At 38.2% G+C, this 25,453-nt stretch overlaps 1 protein-coding gene and 1 non-coding gene across 3 annotated transcripts in view; one reads left to right on the top strand and one right to left on the bottom strand.

Annotated features, from left to right (window-relative positions):
- Sntg1 (syntrophin gamma 1) overlaps window positions 1–25,453 on the bottom strand; it is a 409,578-nt gene that overhangs the window by 254,706 nt on the left and 129,419 nt on the right. For both annotated transcript variants that reach the window (XM_041657058.1, XM_041657057.1), the window contains exon 2: window positions 13,254–13,327. The gene's annotated coding sequence lies outside the window, so the exon portion shown is untranslated. The remainder of the gene's footprint in view (window positions 1–13,253; window positions 13,328–25,453) is intronic.
- On the top strand, window positions 15,115–15,217 carry LOC121452063. Its single transcript, XR_005974798.1, has one exon. It is a non-coding gene; the product is annotated as a U6 spliceosomal RNA (small nuclear RNA).

The raw sequence follows: 25,453 nt of genomic DNA, 5'->3' as shown, positions 1-25,453 counted from the left end.
TCTGTGTCTGTGGTTATGTCCCCCTTTTCATTTCTGATCTTATTTATTTGCGTGTTCTCTCTCTGTCGTTTAATTAGTTTGGATAGGGGTTTGTCGATCTTGTTGATTTTCTCCAAGAACCAGCTTTTTGTTTCATTGATTCTTTGGACTGTTTTCTGTGTTTCTATTTTGTTGATTTCAGCCCTCAGTTTTATTATTTCCAGTCTTCTACTTCTCCTGGGCACGTCTGCTTCTTTTTTTTCTAGAGCTTTCAGGTGTGTTGTTAAGTCCCCAATGTATGCATTCTCCGTTTTCTTTAAGTGGGCACTTAGTGCTATGAACTTTCCTCTTAGCACTGCTTTCATTGTGTCCCATAGGTTTGAGTATGTTGTCCCTTTATTTTCATTAAATTCAAGGAAGACTTTAATTTCTTTCTTGATTTCTTCCTTGACCCAGGCGTGGTTCAGTAGTTGACTGTTCAGTTTCCATGAGTTTGTCGGTTTTTTGGGGGCAGCGTGGTTGTTGCCTTCTAACTTTAATCCGTGATGATCTGATAAGACACAGGTGGACACTGAGATTTTTTTGTATCTGTGGAGGTTTCCTTTGTTTCCGAGTATGTGGTCAATTTTTGAGAAGGTTCCATGAGCTGCAGAGAAGAAGGTATATTCTTTCCTATTTGGGTGGAATGTTCTATAGATGTCTGTTAAGTCCATTTGCTTCATTACCTCCAATAATTCTCTTAATTCTCTATTAGGTTTCTGTCTGATTGACCTGTCCCTTGGAGAGAGAGGTGTGTTGAAGTCTCCTACTACTAGTGTGTGTGGTTTGATGTCTGCCTTGAGTTCTAGTAATATTTCTTTTACATAAGTAGGTGCTTTTATATTGGGGGCGTATATATTCAGGATTGAGACGTCCTCCTGATGAATTGTTCCTGTTATGAGTATAAAGTGACCGTCTCGGTCTCTTCTGATTGATTTTAGTTTGAAGTCAGTTTTGTTAGAAATTAGTATGGCCACACCTGCTTTTTTCTTAGGACCATTTGCTTGAAACACCTTTTCCCAACCCTTTACTCTGAGTAGGTGCCTGTCTTTGTGGTTGAGATGTGTTTCTTGCAAACAGCAGAATGTTGGATCCTGTTTTCGTATCCAATCTTTTAGCCTGTGCCTTTTTATAGGTGAATTGAGCCCATTAATATTAAGTGATATTAATGACCAGTGGTTGTTTACTCCGGTTATTCTTATTGCTTTTGGTAGTAGAGATTGTGTGTCTCCTTTCTTTGAGATGTGCTCGTGAAGGGCCATTAGATGCCTGGGTTATTGTAGGCAGTGTTGGCAGTGGTGGATTCCTTGGGTTGCGATTTTCCTTCTATTACTTTCTGTAGGGCTGGATTTGTGGCTACGTATTGTTTAAATTTGTTCTTATCCTGGAATGTCTTGTTTTCTCCGTTGATAGTGAACGATAGCTTGGCTGGGTATAGTAGTTTGGGTTTGCATCCATGGTCTCTTAGCTTCTGCAGAACCTCTATCCAGGACCTTCTGGCTTTCATAGTTTCCATAGAGAAGTCAGGTGTAAGTCTGATCGGTTTACCTTTATAAGTTACTTGCCCTTTTTCTTTTGCAGCTCTTAATATTCTTTCTTTAACCTGTATATTTTGTGTTTTGATTATTATATGGCGAGGAGATGTTTTTCTTTGATCCAGTCTGTTTGGTGTTCTGTATGCTTCTTGAATATTTAAATGAATATCTTTCTTTAAGTTGGGAAAGTTTTCTTCCATAATTTTGTTGAAAATATTTTCTGAGCCTTTGAGCTGTGACTCTTCTCCTTCTTCTATTCCTATTATTCTTAGGTTTGGTTTTTTTATTGTGTCCCATAGTTCCTGAATGTTTTGTGTTGAGAATTTGTTGGCTTTGCTGTTTTCTTTGATCTGTTCGTTTATTTTCTCTATGGTGTCCTCAGCATCTGAGAGTCTTTCTTCTAGCTCTTGGATTCTATTGATTATGCTTGTTTCTGTAGACTCTGCTCGTTGGCCTAGATTTTCCATATCCAGCTGGTCCTCAGTTTGTATTTTCTTCTTTGCCTTCATTTCAGTTTTCAATTCTTGAACTGTTTCCATTACCTGTTTGATGGTTTTTTCTTGGTTTCCCAGGGTATCATGTACGTATTTACTCATTTCTTCAAACTTTTTGTTGTACTTCTCATCCATTTCTATAAGGGCATTTTTTACATGTTGTTTAAGGGACTCTATTATCTTCATAAAGTCGATTTTTTCCACTTCTTCTGTGTTAGGTTGTTCAAATACTTCTGTTGTAAGATCATTGGGTTCTGATGTTTTCATGTTGTTTTTCGGATTATTGGGTGAGTTCTTGCCTTGGCGCCTGCCCATCTCCTCCTATTGATCCTATCCAATGGATCCTTTAGAAACCGGATCAGGTTTCCCTGCTGGCCAAGGGCTCCGCTTACAAAATGCCCTCACTCTCTTTTGTGGTTCCTGCTGCAGGCCAAGAACCCTCTCACCCCTCCGAAGGATCTTCAGGACAGGACCAGGCTCCCCTTGTGCCAGTGACCTGGCCAACCAAAGGCCTACCTCTTTGATTCAATTGTAGTAGGGCGATCTGCTCTCCTTATTGCAGCCTGTCCCAGCTGCTTGGGTCTGGCCACCGCTCAGCCGCGTCTGGCGCCGCCGCTGCGCCGCGTCTGGCGCCGCCGCCGCTGCGCCTCTGTGCGTCTGGCGCCGCCGCCGCTGCGCCTCTGTGCGTCTGGCGCCGCCGCCGCTGCGCCTCTGTGCGTCTGGCGCCGCCGCCGCTGCGCCTCTGTGCGTCTGGCGCCGCCGCCGCTGCGCCTCTGTGCGTCTGGCGCCGCCGCCGCTGCGCCTCTGTGCGTCTGGCGCCGCCGCCGCTGCGCCTCTGTGCCCGACCTGTCTGTTTTCATGCCAATGACATGCAATTTTTCTTACTGAAGCTCTGTAGAACAGCTTGAAATCAGGGATTGTGATGCCCTGAGAAGCACTTTTATTGTAGAAGATTGTCTTCGCTATCTTAAGTCTTTTGTCTTTCCGCATGAAGCTAAGTATTGTTCTTTTAAGGTCTGTAGGTAACTGCATTTCTCCCAGCACTCCAACTTCGGTTTCTCGTCGTTTTCAGCCACTGCCTCCACTCATCATGACCCCCAATGCTCCTGAGGGTTCCTGCTCCTGAGCCGGGTTTTGCAAATGCACCGCATGCAAGAAAAGCTGCTTTTCCTGCTGCCCCATGGGTGTGTGAAGTGCTACCAGGGCTGCATTTGGAAAGAGGCTTCAGAGAAGTGTAGCTGCTGAGCCTGACGTGGGTTTCCCCTTCAGTTGCGTGTAAATAGAGCAATGGGTAGAACGTGACTTTTTTTTTTACAACCCTGGCCTTTTCCACACCTCTTTCTATAAAGCATGAAACTGATAATAAAGCGTTGACTTGATTAAAACAAGTGGGGGACTTGCGAGACTTTGATAGGAGCCACCTGGGGAATCCCGAGCTCTCCTTTTACCAGTTCATCGCTCCTCCCAAAATGGTCCTGGATGACCACACGCTGACTCTCTTTCAGGTAAATCTCTTCCTTGCTGCTCTTGTGCACTTTGGAGCTGAAGAACCAACAGGTCTGTACCTGAACTCCGGACTGCTAGAACACACTGTCTCCCCATCTGCAGCTAAAGTGTTGGGGGCCGGGTGTAAGTACCGGGCCACCGGTTCCCACCTCTGCTGCCAGCTCCTGACCTTGTATCCCTGGAGTCTGAGCCAATTGCTGAGGACGGGGCATTGGGACCCCCAGAGCCCATTCAGGGGACAGCCAACCTGTGAAAAGAAGCCTGGGAAAAGTGTCCAAGTGGCCGAAGCTGCCAGCCGGCAAGAGGTGAGAGCTACCAACTTTGAGATGTCCATCTGCAGTCACAGGATCCTTCCCCTCCCACCCACCCCCGCCCACCCCAAGAAGAAATAAAGACTTGCACTTGCTTCTCTCAAAAAAAAAAAAAAAAAACAAAAAAAAACAAAAAACCAAAACAAAACAAAAAATCTCTCCATTTAATTTCATGTTGGCTTCATTATATTGCTTTCATTATGTTTAGGTATGTTCCTTGTATCATGATCTTTCGAAGACTTTCATCATGAATGGATGCTGAATTTTGTTTATATGGTGTATTACATTGAAAGATTTTTATATGGTAGGTTGAACAGCCCTACATTTCTGTGATGGAGCCTACCTGATCATGGTGGAAAATCTTTTTGATGTGCTCTTGGATTCGGTTTTTGAGTACAATACTGGGTACTTTTACATCCATGTTCATAAGGGAAATTGGTCTGTAATTCTCTTTTTATCTGGTAAGTCTGGCTGTGGATTGGGTTACTGTGGCCTCATAAAATGAATTTGGCAATGTTCCTTCTGGTTATATTTCATGGAATAATTTAAGGGGTGTTGGGATTATCTCTTTTTGGAAAGTCTTCTAAAATTCTGTGCATAAAGCATCTGGCCCTCTGCTTTTTTTTTCTTTTTTTCTTTTTGGATTGGGAGTCTTTAAATGACTGTTGCTATTTCCTTAGTCATTATAGGTCTGTTTACATTGTTTGTATGGGGCTGGAGAGATGGGTCAGCGGTTAAGAGCACTGACTGTTCTTCCAGAGGACCCAGGTTCAATTCCCAGCACCCACATGGCAGTTCACATAACTCCAGTTCCAGGGAATCTGATACCCTCACACCAATGTAGATAAAATAAATTTAAATAAATTATTAAAAAATAAGAAAACAAAAAAATATATACATTGTTTGTATGATCTTGACTTATGTTTGGCAAGTGGTATCTGTTGAGCAATTTGTCCTTTTCTTTTAGCTATTCCAGTTTTGTAAAGTACAGGTTTTTGAAGTATGATAGAGTTACTCTTTGCATTTTCTCACTGTCTATTTCATAGCCTCTTTTCATTTCTGATTTTATTAATCGAAATATTCTCTCTTTGTCACTTAGTAAATTTGGGTAATAGTTTGTTTATGGTGTTGATTTTTCTCAAACAACCAACTCTTTGCTTCATTGATTCTTCCTATTGTTCCTTGTGTTCCCATTTCATTGATTTCAGCCCTCTAACTATTTTCTGTCTTGTAATCCTCTTGGGTGTGTTTACTTCTTTTTGTTCTAGAGATTTCAAGTGTGCTGTTAAGTTGCTAGTATGGGATCTCAGTGATTTCTTTATAAAAGCACTTAGTGTTAATGACTTTCCTCTCAGTGCTGCTTTTATTGTGTCCCATAAGTTTAGGAATGTTGTTCATTTATTTTCATTGAATACTAGGACGTCTTTCATGTCTTTTTTTATTTCTGTCTTGACCCAGTGATCATTCATTAAGGAGTTATTCAGTTTCATGTGGTAGAAGGTTTCCTATTGCTTCTTTTGTGTTGCAATCCATCTTTAGTCCTCGGTGGTTCAAGAGGACAGAGTGTTATTTCAATTTTATTTTATCTATTGAGACTTGCTTTGTGACTAAGTATGTGGGCAATTTTGGAGAATGTTCAGTGTGGTGCTAAGAAGTATGTCTATTCTTTTATGTTTGGATGAAATGTTCTGCAGATACTGATTAGGTACATTTGATTCGTGACATCTGTTAGCTTCATTATTTTTCTGTTTAGTTTCTGTCTGAATGACTTGTCCATTGGTGAGTGGTATGTAGACAGATATTTCTGTCCCACCCTGTCCCTCAGTCATTCAGTTCCAAATAAACACAGAGGCTTAGATTAATTATAAACTGTTTGGCCTGTTGTTCAGTCTTATTATTAACTAGTTCTTACAACTTAAATTCACCCATAATTCTTATCTATTTTTCAGCATGCAGCTGGTACCTTTTCTCATTGGGGCATTTTCACCTTGCTTCCTCTGCTTGTGGATGACAACTGTGTCTCTAACTTTCATCTTCCCAGAATTCTCCTAGTCTGGTTGCCCCACCTATACTTCCTGTCTGGCCACTGGCCAACCAGCATTTTACTAAACAAATAGGAGTGACAAATTTTTACAGTGTACAAAAGCATTATCCCTCAGCAGTGGTGTATTGAAGTCTCCCACTATTGATATGTGAAGTTCAGTGTGTGAATTATGCTATAGTAATGTTTCCTTTACAAATGTGGATTCCTTGCATTTGTAACGTAGATGTTAAGAACTGCAATGTCTTCTTGAATTTTTACTTTGAGGATTATGTAATGTCCTTCTCCAGCTTTTTAAATTAATTTTGGTTTGAACTCTCTTTTGTTAGATATGAGAATGACTACACCAGCTTGCTTCTTAGTTTCATTTGCTCGGACCTCTTTTTCTAGCCCTTTTCTCTGAAGAAATGTTGGTGTTGAAGTATGTCTCTTCCATGCAGTAGAAGGACGAATACTATTTTTGTTTCCATCCAGTTAGTCTGAGTCTTTTAACTGAGGGATTGAATTCATTAATAATGAGAGATATTAGTCACCAATGATTATTATTTCATTGCTGTTGATGATGGTGGTGATGGTAGAATGTGTGTGTGTGTGTGTGTGTGTGTGTGTGTGTGTGTGTGTGTGTGTGCATGTGTGACTGTGTTTCCCTTCTTTGGGCTTTGCTGATGTGAGATTATTACCTATGTTTTCATGGGTCTTTGGGTTGGAGTTGTAATTCTAGTACCTTCTACAGGGCTGAATTTGTGGGTAGATATTATTTAAATTTAACTTTCTCATGAAATATCTTGCTTTCTCCATGTATGATGATTGAAAATTTTTCTGGGCTAGTAGTCTGGGCTGGAATCTGTGATCTCCTAGATTCTGCAAGACATCTGTCCAGGCCCTTTTGGTTTTTAGAGTGTCTGTAGGAGAAGTCAGGTGTAGGTATGCCTTGATGTTGTTTGTCCTTTTTCTCTTGGATCCTTTAATGTTCTGTCTTTGTATTATGTGTTTAGTATTTTGTTTACTATGTGGCATAGGAATTTTCTTCGCTGATCCAATCTATTTGGTGTTCTGTAAACTTCTTTCACTTTTTACAGGCATGTCCTTCTTTGGTTAGGAAAATTTTTTATGATTTTGTTAAATATATTTTCTTCCAGATGTTGTGATAAATGTCATGACCCAAAGTATCTTAGAAGAGGAAATGGTTGATTTCAGCATATACTCCTAAATGACAATTCATAACTGAGGAAAATAAAAGTCAGGGAATCAAGTAGAAACTGAAGCAGAAACCGTAAAATATATTTATTCTCCTATGTTTTGGAAGTTCTCTATAAACTCCAAAGCCAAATGCTTAGGTATGGTGCTACCCATAGTATGCTGAAGTTTCCAACACCAGTCTTCAACCCCGACAATCTCTCAAATACATGGCCCCAAGATAATTTGATTGACTCAATTCTTCAAAGGAAGTTCTCAAATGATACTAATTTGTGTTAAATTGACAATAAAAAGTAACAAGAACAACTCTCCTATCATTTTGCTTTTTTTGTTTGTGGTTTGTTCTGTGACTTACGGAATTTTACTAGTGCTGTTTATATAAGTCATGGGTGTTGAGGTATTCTCTGGAGCATTGGTAACTGCTCCAGAAGCAATGCCATTGAAGACAATGATTACTTTCCTCCAGAATCTATCAGTTTCCAATATTTCTCAAGAGAGAAGCCAGTCCAAAGAACACCTCTCTGTTAATGGGTCTAGTATTATGTAGACTCGTTTTAAAGAATCATGGTCTCTCTGATTTAGGGGTGCATCAGTAAAGTCACGGTGAGAATATAAGATTTCAAAGCCATATTTACCACCATCTGGATCTTACACTCTTTAAGATTGTAATCTAATTTTCCAAGTTGTTTTCTGAGCCTTGAAGGGATCTTATGGATTTTCAGTTGAAGATTTAGAACACATCAGTTCTTATTCTCACTCGGCAACCTGACTAGGCATGACTTTCTTCATTAACCTCCATTTACTATAATAAGAAACTTCTTTGAATAATTCCTTAGACAGAATTATTTTGAGGATATAAGCCTACATGTTTATCAGTTGTTTTGACAAAATTTTCATTAAACATAACTGAAGTAGTAAGTTCACCCCTGAAACTTATAGCCTCCCTATCATGGGCTTTTTTATTTTTTTATTTTTTTGCAATGTCACCAATAGACTTGCTTCTGAGAAGTATGCCCTGATTCCAAACAAAACACTGTTACCTCTATACCAGTCATGCCACTATTACACCAACGAGCATATATCTTAACTGACATATTGGCATTATATCATGCAAGGTAAGAACATTAATGACATTTCTGGTTGACAACATTGCAACTTCTAACACAATGAAAGCTAGCCAACAAGGGAGAATATTTTAGCATGATTTCATTATTTCCTATGTACAATGTGAATGGTGTCTTTTGCAACCAAAAACCATTGGATGTTGTTTACAGCACTTGGAACTTTTATTGTCAACAACCAACAGAGGTGTATCTTACAATAACCTTTGGCTTCTGGGATTGGTATTATATACCTATGCAGTGGATGTTATTATATTCTTAAATTAGTTTGTAAAAAAAGTTTTTTTTATTTTTATTTATTTTTACTTAAAAATTTCCATCTCCTCCCCTCCTCTCATTTCCCTCCCCCTCCCCCCATCTCCCTCCCTTTCCCTCTCCAGTCCAAAGAGCAGTCAGGGTTCCCTGCCCTATGGAAAGTCAAAGGTCCTCCCCTCTCCTTCCAGGTCTAGGAAGGTGAGCATCCAAACAGACTAGGCTCCCACAAACCCAGTACATGCAGTAGGATCAAAACCCAGTGCCATTGTTCTTGGCTTTTCAGTCAGTGTTCCTTGTCAGCCACGTTCAGAGAGTCCGGTTTGATCACTGCTCCATCAGTCTCAGTCCAGCTGACCTTGGTGAGCTCCCATTAGATCAGCCCCACCGTCTCAGTGGGTGGGTGCACCCCTCAGGGTCCGGACTTCCTTGCTCACGTTCTCCCTCCTTCTGCTCTTCATTTGGACCTTGGGAGCTCAGTTCAGTGCTCCAATTTCATACTACTTATTTATGGATCTTTAGCTTGAATCAAGTCTCCCTCCCTTCCAACCCCTCAGCTCCCTTCCTTATTCCCATCTGAAGCCTATTACCTGCGATATTCCCTTCTTTGGCTCTCATATCACACATAAAATCACATATTCCTCACCCCAGGTAGCCACCCCAGTTTAATGTTTCCATTTCCACTTTCACACAACTCATGTTCCATCCTCACTCCTCAAAAGTCCTCAGATGGATTTACACTCATTTCCTGCCTTCTACAGGTACTCCAATTTAAGCATACTTACCCAAAAATTCAAATTGACAATCAACATAGAAAAGATAACTTGTGTTATCTCTTTTTAGGTCTGGTTGACCACACTCAAAATTATTTCCAGATCTGTTCATTCATCTGAACATTCATGTGAAGCTGAAAAGTATTCCACTTTTAATATGTAGTGCATTTTGATGATTTATTCATCTAGAATGTTACCTGAGTATTGTCAATAGAGCGGCAATGAACATGGATGGAAATAACTCTGCAGAAAGATATCAAACCCTTCAGGAATGTGCCGAATAACAGTATAGCCGGTACTATGGTGCGCCTGTCTCCTCTTATTTTGAGAAGTTTCCTCATTGATTTATATAGTAGTTGTACCAGTTTGTACTCCCATCAAGAATGAATAAATGTTCTTCTTCTTGCACATCCATGCCAGCATTCACTATCATTTTAATTTTTAATCTCAGTTATTCTGATTGGAACGAGATCCAAAAATAGCTAGTAGAGCATCTAATACAACTGCTGCCATTCAAATGGAGTAGCTACTTATAAAAGAATAAAATTAGATCTTTATCTCTGACCTTTTGTGAAACTCAAATGCAAATGACTCCAATATAAGACCTTAAACACAGAATCAGCTGGAGGGAAAAAACGTCAATTATATTTGAACTCATAGGTAAATTAAAAGGCTTGATAAAAAGGTCTTCAGAAATACAGGTATTAGAAAAAACAATTGATAAATGGGACCTCATGAAACTACATAATTTGTGTTCAAGAAATTACATCTCATCAGAGTGAAGAAAATGCCTAGAGAATAGGGAAAATAATCTTACTAGTTATATCTCTCACTGGGGGTTAACATATAGAAAATATTATACAAATATACAGAAAATTGAAAAGAAACATAACACCAACAAATAGAACCCAATCAAAAAAGTTTAGGAAAGAAGACAGATTTCTGAGTTTGAGGCCAGTCTAGTCTACAGAGTGACACCCAGGGCTACACAGAGAAACCCTGCCTCAAATAAATGAAAGAAAGAAAGAAGACAAAGAGAAAGGGAGCCGCACAGGTCAATCAATCACTAAAGTAAGCTAAACTGGCTTGCATTACATTTATGCCACTTTATCCAACATGAACAGTTAGCCAGAAAAACTAACAACAGGTACTTTTTTTTTTTAAGGAAAACCAGTGACTTCCAGAATCATTAATATGTCCAAAAGGACCAGAAACTTGAACAATTCCAGTAGAGAATCCAAGGGAAGATAGATTCTCTGGGCAGCTGATCATGCACAGGGAAAACAGGCTGTGATATGACAAAGTAAAGAAAATGTTTATGCCACGAACATCCCAGTAGCACAGACAAAAAGAACAGCAACATCAAATTTCATAATTAGAATACTTAACACATAGCATAATCTTGTTCTGACAGAGTTATCAGTGAACACAAGATCAGGCAGCTTGGACAGCCATTGGCACCTTGGTCAAACAGTCACTACTTACTGTTCAGGGGCCCTGCCCCATCCAAGAATGGAAGCAGGCTTATTTTGCATATTAGTATATGTGAGCAGGACCTAAGCATGTGCATTCTGTATACAGAAGAAGCAGGAAGAATATTTGAGATCCATTACATGAGAGTACAAACAGTGAAATGTTAACTGCTCTTGTGTACCTGTCAGAACATACTTTGAGGATGTGACTAGCCACCAAGTGAACCTCCCCAACACTCCAACTCTTTCTTCCCTCTCCCTGTCCATCACACTTATGGCTCTGAGATCTCATCAGTTTTAGTGTGGGCCTGGAAACAAGTAGATGTGTGACACTGTGGGCATACCAATTTTTCATAGGCATAGTAAGCATAAAATTGAATTTATAAATAAGGTGCAGGAAGAGGTTAACAATAACTAATGATATCAAAGAAATACTATGAGAGTATACGCTAATGATATCATCAGCATCAGTGTTCTTCTAATGCGGAGCCATTAATTACAAAATGAAAAAGGAATGCTTCTTTAGTATACGCTCTCATATCTCAAGTGTCACCCTGTTCACAGAGAGAGCTGTGGAATGAATAATTTGCTGATGACTTTTGCTCAGATGGGACAAGTGTTAACGATGCAAGATATTAACACTACACTCAAAAAGTCATGGCTCTTAAATTCTCCAATTTTTTATTTCTGAAAAATATCATGTATTATTTTGAAATGCAATGGATTTTAGGCAACTGGTATTATAGCAAATGAAAACGTAGATTTTGATAAATGAGAGATACTTCTATCTTTTGAGAGGAGTCTTCATAAACCTAGTATATTTCATGGCCCAGTACATTTTCCCACACGCAACAGATTCTTGGTATCTTTCAAGTTCCTTGGTATCACGGGATGATAAGCAAAGTAGACTGAGGCCTGGTAGCTTTTAACCTCATGTGTTTCTGAATTGGATTCTAGCTTTATGGAGCTCAGGCAGGGTGCTGGACTCGTAAAAACCTGAAGCATGAATTTCCAAACTTCTGTGTTTTCCGTAACAGGAAGACATGCACTCAGACATTCTTCCAATTGTATATCTAAAGAAGTATCATTAACCTCAGCACACACAACACACTCATAAGAACTGGCACATCGTGAAATACAACAGGAACAATGAGTTCACTGATTGTCATTAATACCACAGAGCAGTTCTTTACAGTCCACATGGTAAGAATTCAACTATGCCGTGATGATTTATTAAGAAAATAAACAGAATTACCAGTTCAACTTTATAACAAGGGTTCTACCTTTTCTAATAAGTAGTATGTGGTCCCTTCAAGTGTGGCATTTTTCTTGGCATAAGGTTATGGACCACACTAATCTTTCAGCAGCTCCTGGAAGAAGCTTTATTCTAAATCATCACTAGACAAATGATAATTTCCACTTTCCCTGATATGGAGCATGTTGGGAATATTTTTTCTACATCCTTCCAGAAGACATTACTTATGTTCTCGTATTCAAGGCAGTTCAACTCTCTGCCAAATGAGACTCCAGTATATGTCATGATGAGGCATCTAATCATATACCAAATATACTTGTATTTTAAACGAATTGCCTCAAACAGGAAAAGCTTGTTGTTTAAGGACCTGAGTTGACCCCTGTCAGCACATGTTTAAAAAAAATTCTGGGTATGGTAGTATGTGTCTGTCATGTTAGCACTAGAGAGGCAGAGACAGGGTATTTCCCTAGGCTGACTGGCAAGTATGTTTAGCCCAATCTGTGAGCTTCAGATTCAGAAAGAAACACTATCTGAAAAATCTTAGTGGAGATAAACTGAGGAAGACACCCAGCATTGAATGCTGCCTTCTATAAAAACAACTACACTCATACACACACACACATACACACATATACACACACATACACACACATACACATACATACACACATACACAAACACACACACGGGCTATGCACTGCGCATACAAACTCAATATAAATATAAAGGTACATACACACGCTACTACATACCAATATTTCTCAACTTCCTGTGGCAGTGACCCTTGAATAGAGTTGCTCATGTTGTGGTGATCTCTATCCATAAAATTATTTTCATTGACAGTTCATAACTGTAATTTTGCTACTTATCAGTGTCTCAATTCCTAACACTATTGAATAGGTATTTTACAAAGGATGTAACTCACAGGTTGAGAACTGCTCCTGCATACACACATGCAAATATATAGAACTAGCAGATATTTCTCTTCTCCTGAATGATGTGTAAGAAGAATGAAATAAAGACAACCAATACCGTCCTCACAAAAGACTCATCCAATACTACACTATGACTAAAATCTTGGCATGTTCAGAATACTGCTGTTTTTCCCACACCAGAAAAAGGGTAAGAGCCCCCAGATTTTTCAAAACAGCAAATGATGTTTCAAAAAAAAAACATGACATTCAGGATAATAACTGTCTTACAGTCATAAAGAAAATAGTAATTTTTTTCATTAATTAAAATCCGCAAATGCTATTTTATTGCCAAGTGATGTCTTACTTGAATTTAGGTAGAGTGGTAAGTCTTCTTTGCAACGTTATTTCTTGGGCAATCTCAACATCCTGGAGAGCAGACTAGAAGTGGAAATAGAAAAATAAAAAACATAAATAATTCTTCAAAGCATTCCATGTGGAAGCAATGGATCGATGCATTGAACATACTGGCTTTCCCCCAGAGTTTAACATACATGTTGATGTACACATCAATCATACTCCAAGTCCCTGACATCACTGAAAAGAAAAATACATTATTTTCAATATAGCAATGCATAGTGGATTGTTCTATATTAACCAGACACAAGTTATAGTCATCTGAAAGGGAGGAACCTCAAATAAGAAAATGTCTCCATAAGATCTAGCTGTAAAGAATTTTCTTAATCAGTGATTGATGGCAGAGAGTGAGTTCACTGTGGGTGGTGAAATCCCTGGGCTGGTGGTACTGTGCTACGTAAGAAAGGAGGCTGAGAAAGTCAGTTAGCAACACCCTTTTATGGCCTCTGCATCAGTTCCTGCCTTCAGATTCCTACCCTGTTTGAGCTCCTGCCCTGACTTCCTTCAGTGATGATGATAAATATAAGCTTAATGAATCCTTTCCACCTCAACTTGCTTTTGGTCACGGAGTTTCATTACAGTGATAGTATCCCTAATTAGGACAAAATGTTATAAGATTAAATTCTATGAAACACAATTTTGGGAGATAAGCTGTAAACATATTACAAGTGAATATACTTTATCATGCCCACACTTGCCTTTGTCAGTTACAGGTCCTTGGATCTTAACTATCAGCCTACAGAGAGACACTGAGAATGATAATCCAAGTTCAAATTCACAGTGATATTTTAAAGGTTCCATTAAGAGGAATGATTTACTGACTGACTGACAACTGTTTCTGAATTTTTTTTTAAATGAGATGTAGGTATTAACTCAGTCTTATGTATGGCAAGGATTTAACCCCACAAAGTAATGCAATTCAAGGACTGGCAACATCTTATTCATTTCAGATGATAAAACTGTGTTTCTGCTTTTGCCACTAATTTTTAATGTTCTTATTTGCATTTTTTCTGAAATCAATTATAGTTTTCCAAAAGTCTAATCCTTCAGGAAATGATGGTTATGGGAGATGTCTATATCACAGGGGAGCAGAGATAAGCATCAGCTTGGATTGCTATTTTTGTGGCATGGAAACTGTTTCTACGGTTTACACAAGTATCTATGAGATGGAAGAGATCCCTTCTAATACGGACTATCAAACAGATTTATGCAAAGGCCTACAGATACACATTATGTTAAACAGCTTGGTAAAGTCTGAATCACATTTAATTTTGCAAGCACGATTTTAGATGACATAATCATGGGTACTCAGTTGGTAATCTTCCCAAATAAAAGGAAGAAACATGTTCTTTTGCAGACTTGGGAGATAAGCAGATGCTTTAGACATGACCATATACCCAAGAATTCTAAAATCTAGGGACTGGGAATTCAAAGCATTCTTTTCCATCACACAGGAACATAATGGGCCTCATCCCTGTGAAACTAAAGAGCTACAATCAATTGGCAATTTAAACAAGCTTGGAGAAAGAGCCCAAGGTCCATGTGATAATGTAGCCGGGATGACACAGAAAGTATAGGCTTATGAGACCTTGAGTAAGTAATTACTTGTGTTTATTCCTCTGAGCCAATGACACTGGGATAACAAATAATGATTGTTTTGTAGACTGGGAAGGCAGCAGCTTCCTCCAAGCAACGGACAGAAGTCTGTTGCTTCACGCTTGTAGTTCTGTGCTCTCGCAGCTCAATGCACGCCATAGGAAGAGATACACCATGCAGAAAATCCTTAGCCGTAAAGAGTTACAAGTGAGTCCTAGCTTTGGCAGCATGGACATGAAAACTAGACCGAAGCAGAGAAAATGAGCTTGGCCCCTGTGCAGGCATGACATAAAAATCCTTGAAGCACTTCATAATTTTGTTGATGTGGTTAACATCAAAATCTCTTACTGATGAACCCACCTAAATTCTCTAGCAGCAGACTCAGGAAGGTGTAATTTACTGGCCCTTTGCTCTAACCTAACAAGCTATTAATATTCTCTCTTTACCCTTCACCTTGGTTTCAATTAACACAAGATCATAGCTCAAGAGATTAACTGTTTATGCCTTTACCTCTAGAGATGCAGGGGAAAGGGGCTGGGTCACTACACCAGTCCCAGAGAAAAAAATTCCTTCCCACTTGGGTGCCAGCAGTCACCAGTCACCCCGCTGGGCTGCAAGGAAATTCAGGTAGCATGGTGCCTCTGCCAATCAAGGAAAGTCAGGTAGCATGGTGCCTCTGCCAATCAAGGAAAGTCAGGTAGCATGGTGCCTCTGCCAAGCAAGGAAAGTCAGGTAGCATGGTGCCTCTGCCAAGCAAGGAAATTCAGGTAGCATGGTGCCTCTGCCAATCAAGGAAAGTCAGGTAGCATGGTGCCTCTGCCAAGCAAGCACTTCTACCTTCCTTCTAAGCCTGCAGGTTACTCTGGATACAAATGCTGTGTTCCCAGCCACCAGGGAAGGAAGTGGAAATGCTCAGAGTCCTAAACGTCTAGCTTAACTAGTTACACTAACGGGTTAGCTTCTCCCAAGGGTATAACTCACAGGAGCTGTAATGTAATATTAATCATTGTACTCCTAATAGTTTTAACTTTATTCATTACATGGCAGCAGAGAACTTGGAAATATCTAACATGCTGGTTGTACAGAGGATCTAACCAAATGGGCAACCACTCGGGTCGAGCACCATAAGATGTCTGAATGACTAGAGAAACGCTGGGAAAATCTGAAAGGGAAGACTTATTCACAAAATGTTTGGATTTGAAGAGTCCCTCATGAGAATTAACAGAAATGAAAATAGTCTTGTCACATACTGTGGAAGAGGAGCGTCATACCAACACGTGAAGCAGAGCCAACAGTTCTGTCAGGACTGCAGTATTGCTCTGATTGTTAATTGGAGGTTAGATTGCTCATTCTGTATACCTGTGACTGGCATAACAGTTTACCATGACATCATCTTCCCTAAACAAGCTAAGCAATGTTCAACCTATGGAGCATGAAAGGAATAAAATCATTTCTTCATAAAATTAATATGCCACGGATAGTTGCTATAACAAAAACCATACCATTGATTATATAATAGTGTTCCTATTTACAAACCTATAATATTTCCTACATAACCAAATAAAACATTTTTGTTTTTAAAATTTATTAAAATGGAATAAATTCATCAGATGTAAAGTAGCCAAGCTGCACGGCAGAAATGCGATGAGTCAATAAAATGATCTCATTAAAATCGTTTTCTAACATTTGCAACAATAATAATGCTAGGATTAAATTATTTTGAAAATGGTTTTATTTAAAAAGTAAATATACTTGCCAATAATATAAAGGCTATAACATTTTATAGATTAATTCAATAAACTGAGAATCAATGCTTTTCCATCATACAAAACTTTTGCTTTTTAGACAGTCATTGTTTTAAGTACATAAAAATATCTCTGTCTAGAGACTGATGCCTACTGATAATATTCCTTCTAGATCATGTAGTGGTTTTTAAACTTGTTTAATGAACAAATATTTAAATCTGTTTGTAAAGTTTGGTTTCTTAGGTGTACAAGCAATCTAAGTGAGCACATCCCTGACAGATGTATGTCCTGATTACAGGTAAGTCTGAAAGGTGGAAGAAGACATCCTAAGGCAGGCACAGTAGTCTATTCTGTAGTAGAAGTGCAGGCCTAAATAATAAATTAGTGGGAATATGTTGGTGCCCAAAGGTCAGAGAGTTCAGGCCTATTCTTGTTCCTTCGAGGTGACTGACAGGAGGTTAGACCCAGGGTGTGGCTACTTGATGCTTTGGGCATTTCAGAAGGTGATAACTTGTTTGTTTCTTGCATTTTGGTAAAGAGGTCTTTTTTTTTCTTCCCACTCCTCTTTGGATTGTGGTATATAAGCCTATGAAAAATAAATGTGGGTGGATTCAGTATTCACTGGGCTGCCCTCCAGACTCTATCGTGTGTCTCTGTCTTTGTTTTCTTCTGCGTAACATTTCTAATCTACACGCCCCAACCCTGGACCTTATGAACCCATCAAGACTGGATCCTGAAAAGAGTGAAAGGTAAAACAGTTTAGGAGCTTTGAATGGATTTTTCTATTTGTATATCAGCAAATCTGAGTGGTGAAGGGACAGAGAAAGAAAACAGACAAAGAAAAAAAAGTTTGTGGCACGGCATGTATTATGTGATATACCATAAAGAAAATGCAACACAATTTTTATTTATTTATTTATTTATTTATTAAGGATTTCTGCCTCCTCCCCGCCACCGCCTCCCATTTCCCTCCCCCTTCCCTGATCAAGTCCCCCTCCCTCATCAGCTCGAAGAGTAATCAGGGTTCCCTGACCTGTGGGAAGTCCAAGGACCACCCACCTCCATCCAGGTCTAGTAAGGTGAGCATCCAAACTGCCTAGGCTCCCCCAAAGCCAGTACGTGCAGTAGGATCAAAAACCCATTACCATTGTTCTTGACTTCTCAGCAGTCCTCATTGTCCGCTATGTTCAGCAAGTCGGGTTTTATCCCATGCTTTTTCAGACCCAGGCCAGCTGGCCTTGGTGAGTTCCCGATAGAACATCCCCATTGTCTCAGTGTGTGGGTGCACCCCTCACGGTCCTGAGTTCCTTGCTCGTGCTCCCTCTCCTTCTGCTCCTGATTTGGACCTTGAGATTTCTGTCCGGTGCTCCAATGTGGGTCTCTGTCTCCTTTCATCGCCTGATGCAACACAGTTTTAAGTGTCCTCATGTCTGAAAAGTATGTCTCTACACTGACAGACAGCAGTCAATGAGGATTGCCACTCACGGCGCATGACCGACAGGCATCTCTTTAACATCTTGACACTGAAACAGAATATCTCCCGGTGTAAAAATCTCTTTTATTTAAATTTTGAATTTTTCTTGAACGTTTCACACAAGTACTGTATTCACATCATTTTCACTCTTTCTTCTCTCACTTCCAAATCTTCCTGTATCCTTTCCATGCCCGTTTCTTATTTAATTACAGACACACACGCTCTACTCAGCCCATTTGCTACTATGTGCATGTACTTGAGTTTAAGGCTGATGACTAAGAATAGGATAACCTATGAAGGAGCTTTTTTTCATGGAGAAAACTAATCCTTCCTCTCTTAACAGTCACTGCTTTCCTGAAACTATTTAACTAATGATAGGGCCTTGTGAAATTTCCACAACCTTCATTGATATGTCAGTTTGTATTGCCATTATATTGATTTTGTTTAGGCAACAATATTATTGAGAGCCAAGGACACACTATCTATCTCCAGATATCCTTTCCCTGCTGTTCTTTTTTATTTAAAATATTTTTTTCATTTTACATGCTAGTCCCTGGATTCCTTTTATCTAATCTTTTAGCTATTTCTTCTTTAATTTTCACTCATCCTAAGGTGCAGATGTTTTAACTGAGACTCTGAATTCCAAAGTCACAAATATTCTGTGCATTGGTCAGATATGGGTCCCTGTTACCACCTTCATCTGTTGTAAAAGAGATGTTTCTTTCATGAGGGATGAGAGCTACATTTATCTGTAGACATGAAATAATTCCATAAAATAAAGCTAGAAATTATATTTGTTTAGGAAACTGACAATTACTGGGATCTTCTCTAGGATCCATCTATGCCTTTCTTCATTGTGAGTAGTTGGGTAGGTTTATAACATCACACATAAATTTCTTCCTATTAAGTAGATTAGACTTAAATCTAATTAGCTAGCTCTTGGATTTTTTTTATCCACAAGATAAAAGTACTCACTCCATCATAAGGAATATTTTACCAGCTTGGTCCTTATTATTATTCATAGGCTTTTCAGATAGGTAGGACAATCAATGGATTTTTCTCCAGCTTGCATATTACATTCAGATACCAAGAGAGCTACTTTCCCCCTGCTTCCCAAACATCAATACCTTTATGTCAGACATGAGAAACCTACATTTGATTTATTGATCAGGAGGTAGTCTAATAAAATCCCCAAACATTGAGCAGAATCATAAGGGCTTTGTTCCACTTTACATAAATATTCTGATTTGTAACCTGCCCTTCCTGATTTATTTTCATTAGTATAGAATGTAGAGGCTCTAATTATTGGTGTGTTCAATATAGTGTGGGGAAAAATGCAATTAGCTCTCTTTATAAGTCAAATTCTCTCACTTTTGGGATAGTTGTTATTAATCTCTCCAAAAAAATAGTATAAGCTCTTTGCCAGGGTTCACTGTCTTCCCATAATTTGTTAATTTCATCATGATTAAAAGGTCCTATAATTTCTTCTGGGTCTATTCCTGCTAAATGATGAAGGCTCAATTTTCCTTTCATAATTAATTCAAAGACCTTTTCCATGAAAGTTTTCAATTTTTTACAGGGTTTATGTGATAAAAAGATCCATTCAAAGATAATATCTTCCCTCTGTATTAAAATTCCTGTATGGGACTATTTAGGTTATTATGACCAGAACGCAGTTACGATTCAGATCCACATGATCCACATGTGCCTTCTGTAATTTCTCATCAATCAAAGGCACTTCTGTCTCTGATTTAGCCAATTCCCCGGGACTATTAAGTCTTTGTCACCATCTAAGGTTTAAATGAATTATTTGATCAGGTTGATGCCAGCAATGGGCCATAGATTGGAAATGTCTCCTAGGAATCTTTGGACATCATTAAGAGTCTGCAATCTCTTCTAATTTGTACTTTTTGTGTTCTAATTTTCTGTAAATCTATTTTATAACCTAGATTACTGATAGACTCTCCTCTTTGTATTTTTTCCGGGTCAATTTGTAATCACCAAAGATGCAAAATTTCCTTTACTTCTCAAACATTCTTTCTAAAGTATCTACATTTGAATCAGTTACCAAAATGTTGTCCATGTAATGGTGAACTAGAGACTCAGGAAAGTGCTTACAAATCATATTCCATGATTAACTTATGAAATATTGGCATAGGGCCAAATAACTGAATATTGGCTGTATGTAGTATCCATTCATCCATTGGTGCTGATCTGACCGTTAAGGTCCCAAATATCTTTTTGCATTCTAAGATAGCATTTTTAAAAGTCAGCGATTCAATGAGGACTCATCTCGCTTCTGGATCGCTACTCCTATTTGCACAGCTTTAGTTAAATCTTTGTCAAAAACATCACTAAAGGGTTCTTTGGGGACTTGTATAACCTTAGTGTATGATTCTATTCTTTTTTCTTGTTCTTGAATCTTTTTCCAAGCATTTAAGGCTGCTCTATGGCATAAGGACAATATGTGTTTGTTGTATGTAGCTTGACTATTCAGATCAGCATAAGGGCCCTCACCAAGAATTTTATCTTGGCAGGCCTCAAAACCTTTGACTTTACCTTTATATGCAAGGGCCTTAGTTTTTCTTCTCTCTAAAAACTCTTCCACTGAAGCTGTGGATCATGGTCTAGTACAGCTGAGACTAGTTAAAGCCAATCATGTGCTATTTCTTGAAGCCCTTGTCTTTACCAACTCCCCCACATATGGTGAATGCATGCCATAAGATACTCCTGCTTCTTTAATATCTTTTAGATCTTCCATAATTATAGGTTCCCATTTACATTCTGTATATCCTCCTTTTGGGTATTGAGTATTTGCTGGCTTTTCAGAGGCAGTAACAGGATAAGTAGCTAAAACTCTTGGTAAGTCATCTCTGACTCTGAGAGGTACTGGTGATGCTAAATCTTTACTATTGTCTTTTGCCTGCACCTCCTCTCCTTGTGTATCAGTTCTGACAAGCTTCTCAATCAATTCAAATCTTTTCATCACTGTCTTTTACAAAGTCTGAGTCTCTTCTTGAATTTTGCGTACAAATGGATGGAAATAGAAAACACTATCCTGAGTGAGGTAAGCCAGACCCAAAAAGAGGAACATGGGATGTACTCACTCATATTTGGTTTCTAGCCATAAATAAAGGACATTGAGCTTATAATTCGCGATCCTAGAGAAGCTAAATAAGAAGGTGAATCCAAAGACAAACATATAGGCATCCTCCTGAATATTAACCTTCATCAGGCGATGAAAGGAGACAGAGACAGAGACCCACATTGGAGCACCGGACAGAAATCTCAAGGTCCAAATCAGGAGCAGAAGGAGAGGGAGCACGAGCAAGGAACTCAGGACCGTGAGGGGTGCACCCACACACTGAGACAATGGGGATGTTCTATCGGGAACTCACCAAGGCCAGCTGGCCTGGGTCTGAAAAAGCATGGGATAAAACCCGACTTGCTGAACATAGCGGACAATGAGGACTGCTGAGAAGTCAAGAACAATGGTAATGGGTTTTTGATCCTACTGCACGTACTGGCTTTGGGGGAGCCTAGGCAGTTTGGATGCTCACCTTACTAGACCTGGATGGAGGTGGGTGGTCCTTGGACTTCCCACAGGTCAGGGAACCCTGATTACTCTTCGAGCTGATGAGGGAGGGGGACTTGATCAGGGAAGGGGGAGGGAAATGGGAGGCGGTGGCGGGGAGGAGGCAGAAATCCTTAATAAATAAAAAAATTTTAAAAAAATAAAAAATAATAAAAAAATAAAAAAAAACAAAGTCTGAGTCTCTGGACCTGTGAATATTTCTAATTACTTCATCAAATCAATTAATTTCTGGCTTTTATTCTGAACATGTGATTCCAAGTTTTGAATTTTTTTCCATTAATGATATCTTCTCATCCTCAGATTTTATTTGGATGGTGTGTAGATTGCCTTCCAGGAAGGATGTTCTACCTACTAGCTTGTCATAACTTTTTAACAGATTTTGATTGTCAATTTCAATAGTATGAATTCTTTCAGATAATCTATCACTACCATTTTATTTCATAACCCATTGACATGGAGTGAATTTTGCCTGTCACATTATTATGATCATTTTCAATGTATTGATTCCTTTCAGCCAACTTCTCATTACTAGTCTGTAAAGTCTGTGTCGTTTCTAAAAGTTTCTCATTCTTGACGTTGTTATCAAACCATTTCTCTGTACTGTAATTTTATAGTAAATACCTGCATTATACTTTTGTTAGATAATGGAAACTATTTAATTCAGAAATTCTTAACAGTAAAGTGTGTTAACAACAACAGCAGAAAAAAACTACCCACTAATTAAAACCATTATTACCGAAAAAAATATCACAGCATCAGAAAGATTGAGAACCACTGCTCTAGTAGGAATACAAATTACCTGATTCAAATGATTTTCTGATAGTAAAAGACTAAAGAAATAGAAACATCCCTGTGTGGTTGTGGGTGGTGCACAATTTTAATTCCAGCACTCGAGATACAGAGATAGGCAGAGCTCTGTGTGAGTTTGAGGCCAGCCTGGAATTTCCAGGACAGGCTCCAAAGCTACAGAAAACCCCTGTCTCAAAGAAAAAAAAAAGAAAGAAAGGAAGGAAGGAAGGAAGGAAGGAGAAACATCTGTAGCTTAAATAATAGAAAAAAACATATCATAAAATTTCACTGCAATGCAAATTTGAACACTGTGTGAGAATGCATGGACTACAGTTAAATGTGAAAACCATGAGGTATCTAACAACATGAACTGCAGGTGTAAAATGGAATCATCATAAGCCTCAAAGAGAAGACAAATGCCCAGCAGATTGCAGAGCTGGAGGGGTAGTGATAATTCACCCTTTGAAGCTTAGCATATTTTTTCATCATAAGTTCCAGCCAAAAAGACAAAGCTGCTAGATTCGTCTTTGCTGCTTGAATCTGGTGTTTAGTTTGATCATTCCTTGGAACTCGACAGTTTCATTTTGAAACTGAAATGTTTATCCTATGTCACTATACCATATGTGTGTGTATAAACTTTATTTATAAAACTTGATTTCATATCAGCTAACAGGAGACTTAAGAGGTGAAGGCATCTTCAAAGACTGTGGGGAATTTAAAATTAGACTATATTTTAGATTGTGAGAAAAGCATGGGACTTTAGCGAAAAGTGGTTAAAGATTATATCTTAAAAGTGATGTGTTTGTGTGTCAAGTTGGTAAAGAGTGGACTGTGATCATCTTTTACAACCACCTCAGAAGGGAACATCAGTGAATGATTGCCTAGACGGCACTGACTTGTGAGGATGTCTGTGCGGTGTTATCTTCACAGCTGTTAAGAGATCTGCCTTCTGTAGGTGGGACCTGTATCAGAGAAGAGCATCCTGGTCTGATAAGAGAGCTGTAAGCAAGCTGAGCACTAGTAAACATGAACCTGTCAATGTATTGCTCTCTACCCTTGTCTGTAGATACAATATTTAACAAACTTAAGTATGTTAAAAATATTTAAAAGCTGCATTTAAGTTCCTGATGAACTGACTTCCACATAATGATAAAGTATAAGCTAGAATTTTTCTGCCTGCAAGAAAACCTTTTGCATTGTTTTTATTAGAGTATTTTGTCCCAGAAACAGAAAAAAAGTCTAAGACAATATTGGGGTACTATATCTTTATTTATTGTGAGGTATGGTTAGACAATATTTAATAAAATCTTGTGATTATCTGATTTTTTGCTATCTATGTCATTTATTTCCTTCATGTTTTATTAAAAATGTCACACATAGTAAACGGAAAGCTGAGATTTTTTCATAAACCTTTTCTTGAAATTAAAAAACAGTAAATATAACATCCCCTCTAATTACGACTTCAGCTTCATCTCAAAAATTTTATGATTTTTTAATTGTCCTTTAGTATTTTTCGAGGTGATTTTTGTGACTTAAAATTTACAGAATATTCTAAATATCTATTATTTCTTTTTTAATTCTGAAATCCTAATGCCTATATATATTAAGTCAAAAATATTTTCTCCATTTTTATTTTATAAATCATATGATTTAGGTATGAACTGGTTTGAATGCAGAACCTAGAATTATTTGGAATTATGAACTAAAGTAAGCCCCTTGTCCATATCTCACTCACTCACACACACACACACACTTACACACTCACACACAGATACATATATATGGATATATATTTACATACACATATGAATAAATAATTTCATAGAAATATGTCTGCAGTTATTATTTCTCTGCTTTTGTTTTCTTGCTTAAATGCACCAATAGCTTTTGTCGAAACCTGACAATCTGCTTGGTTTTCAAGCTCGCTATTTGAATTGGAATGAAGCTATCTAGCACTGAAGTGCCACCCACATCATGAGACTTTAATCATGTCCAAAGTCCCCGTCTTGTGTTCAGCCACTTTTATCTTTAGCTTTAGATGAAACATTATTACAAATGAAATATTAAAAAATAAAACACAAAAAAGCAAATCCTAGAATATAAAAAATGTGAAAGCTTTGCTCAGCAAAACAGTTTTTAAAATCTAAGAAAAGTCATCTACTAAGAGAAAACTTTGAAAATCACATGTCTGATGTCATTTTAAAAGTTCAATCCAGAAAACCTAAACACAACTTGAAATTCGGGGGGATAAAAAAAAAAACAGGAATCTAAAGTCCTCAATATCCAACCACAGAAAACATGATTGCAGCATCCTGTGTCAGTAACACCTCCCTTTAGAGGCAGCATTTGTTACTATGTAATCATTCATATGGGTGAACTGAAAATGCATATGCACGTAAGTAGAAGAGATACGCTCCATTAATATTTTATTGCAAATAGGAAAAATTTTAAATACAGGTTTTGTTTTTCTTTAAAACATTTTGGTAAATTCAACCAGAATATTATACATTTATCCTTTTTTCTAATTTTTCCTAAACTTCCTGTATAAAATTAATTTTTATCTCTATATTTATTTTATTTGTACTTAAATAAGTATATTTTGTTTGGCCCATGCCCTTTATAAAGACATTTAAATTTCACTGCTTTTAGATTTCTCTATATATTGATTGTAAATGAAACTCATACTTTCAAATTATTTAAGTAACAAAACTTCTTTACAAATTTTTAAATATATAGAGATACAAATAAAAATAGTGTTTTATCATTCTTGAACAAGTAGTCAGGTTTCCTTTCTTTGAATTGAAATGGATGAATGAAAATACCGGGAGTCAAGCAGACATTGGTTGGTCACTTCCACAGTTCTGCACCATCATTGTGCAAGCCTGTTTTGCAGGCAGGATACATTGTACGTCAAGGGCTCTGTATTGGCACCAGCCCTACTTCTCCACGTT

This window comes from Microtus oregoni, unplaced genomic scaffold (genome assembly GCF_018167655.1).
Source record: "Microtus oregoni isolate MIOR12 unplaced genomic scaffold, Mior012 000008F_ref0000371, whole genome shotgun sequence".
Classification (NCBI taxonomy): domain Eukaryota; kingdom Metazoa; phylum Chordata; class Mammalia; order Rodentia; family Cricetidae; genus Microtus; species Microtus oregoni.
The sequence above is the reverse complement of the archived record's forward strand: the minus strand, read 5'-3'. Positions and strand labels throughout refer to the sequence as shown.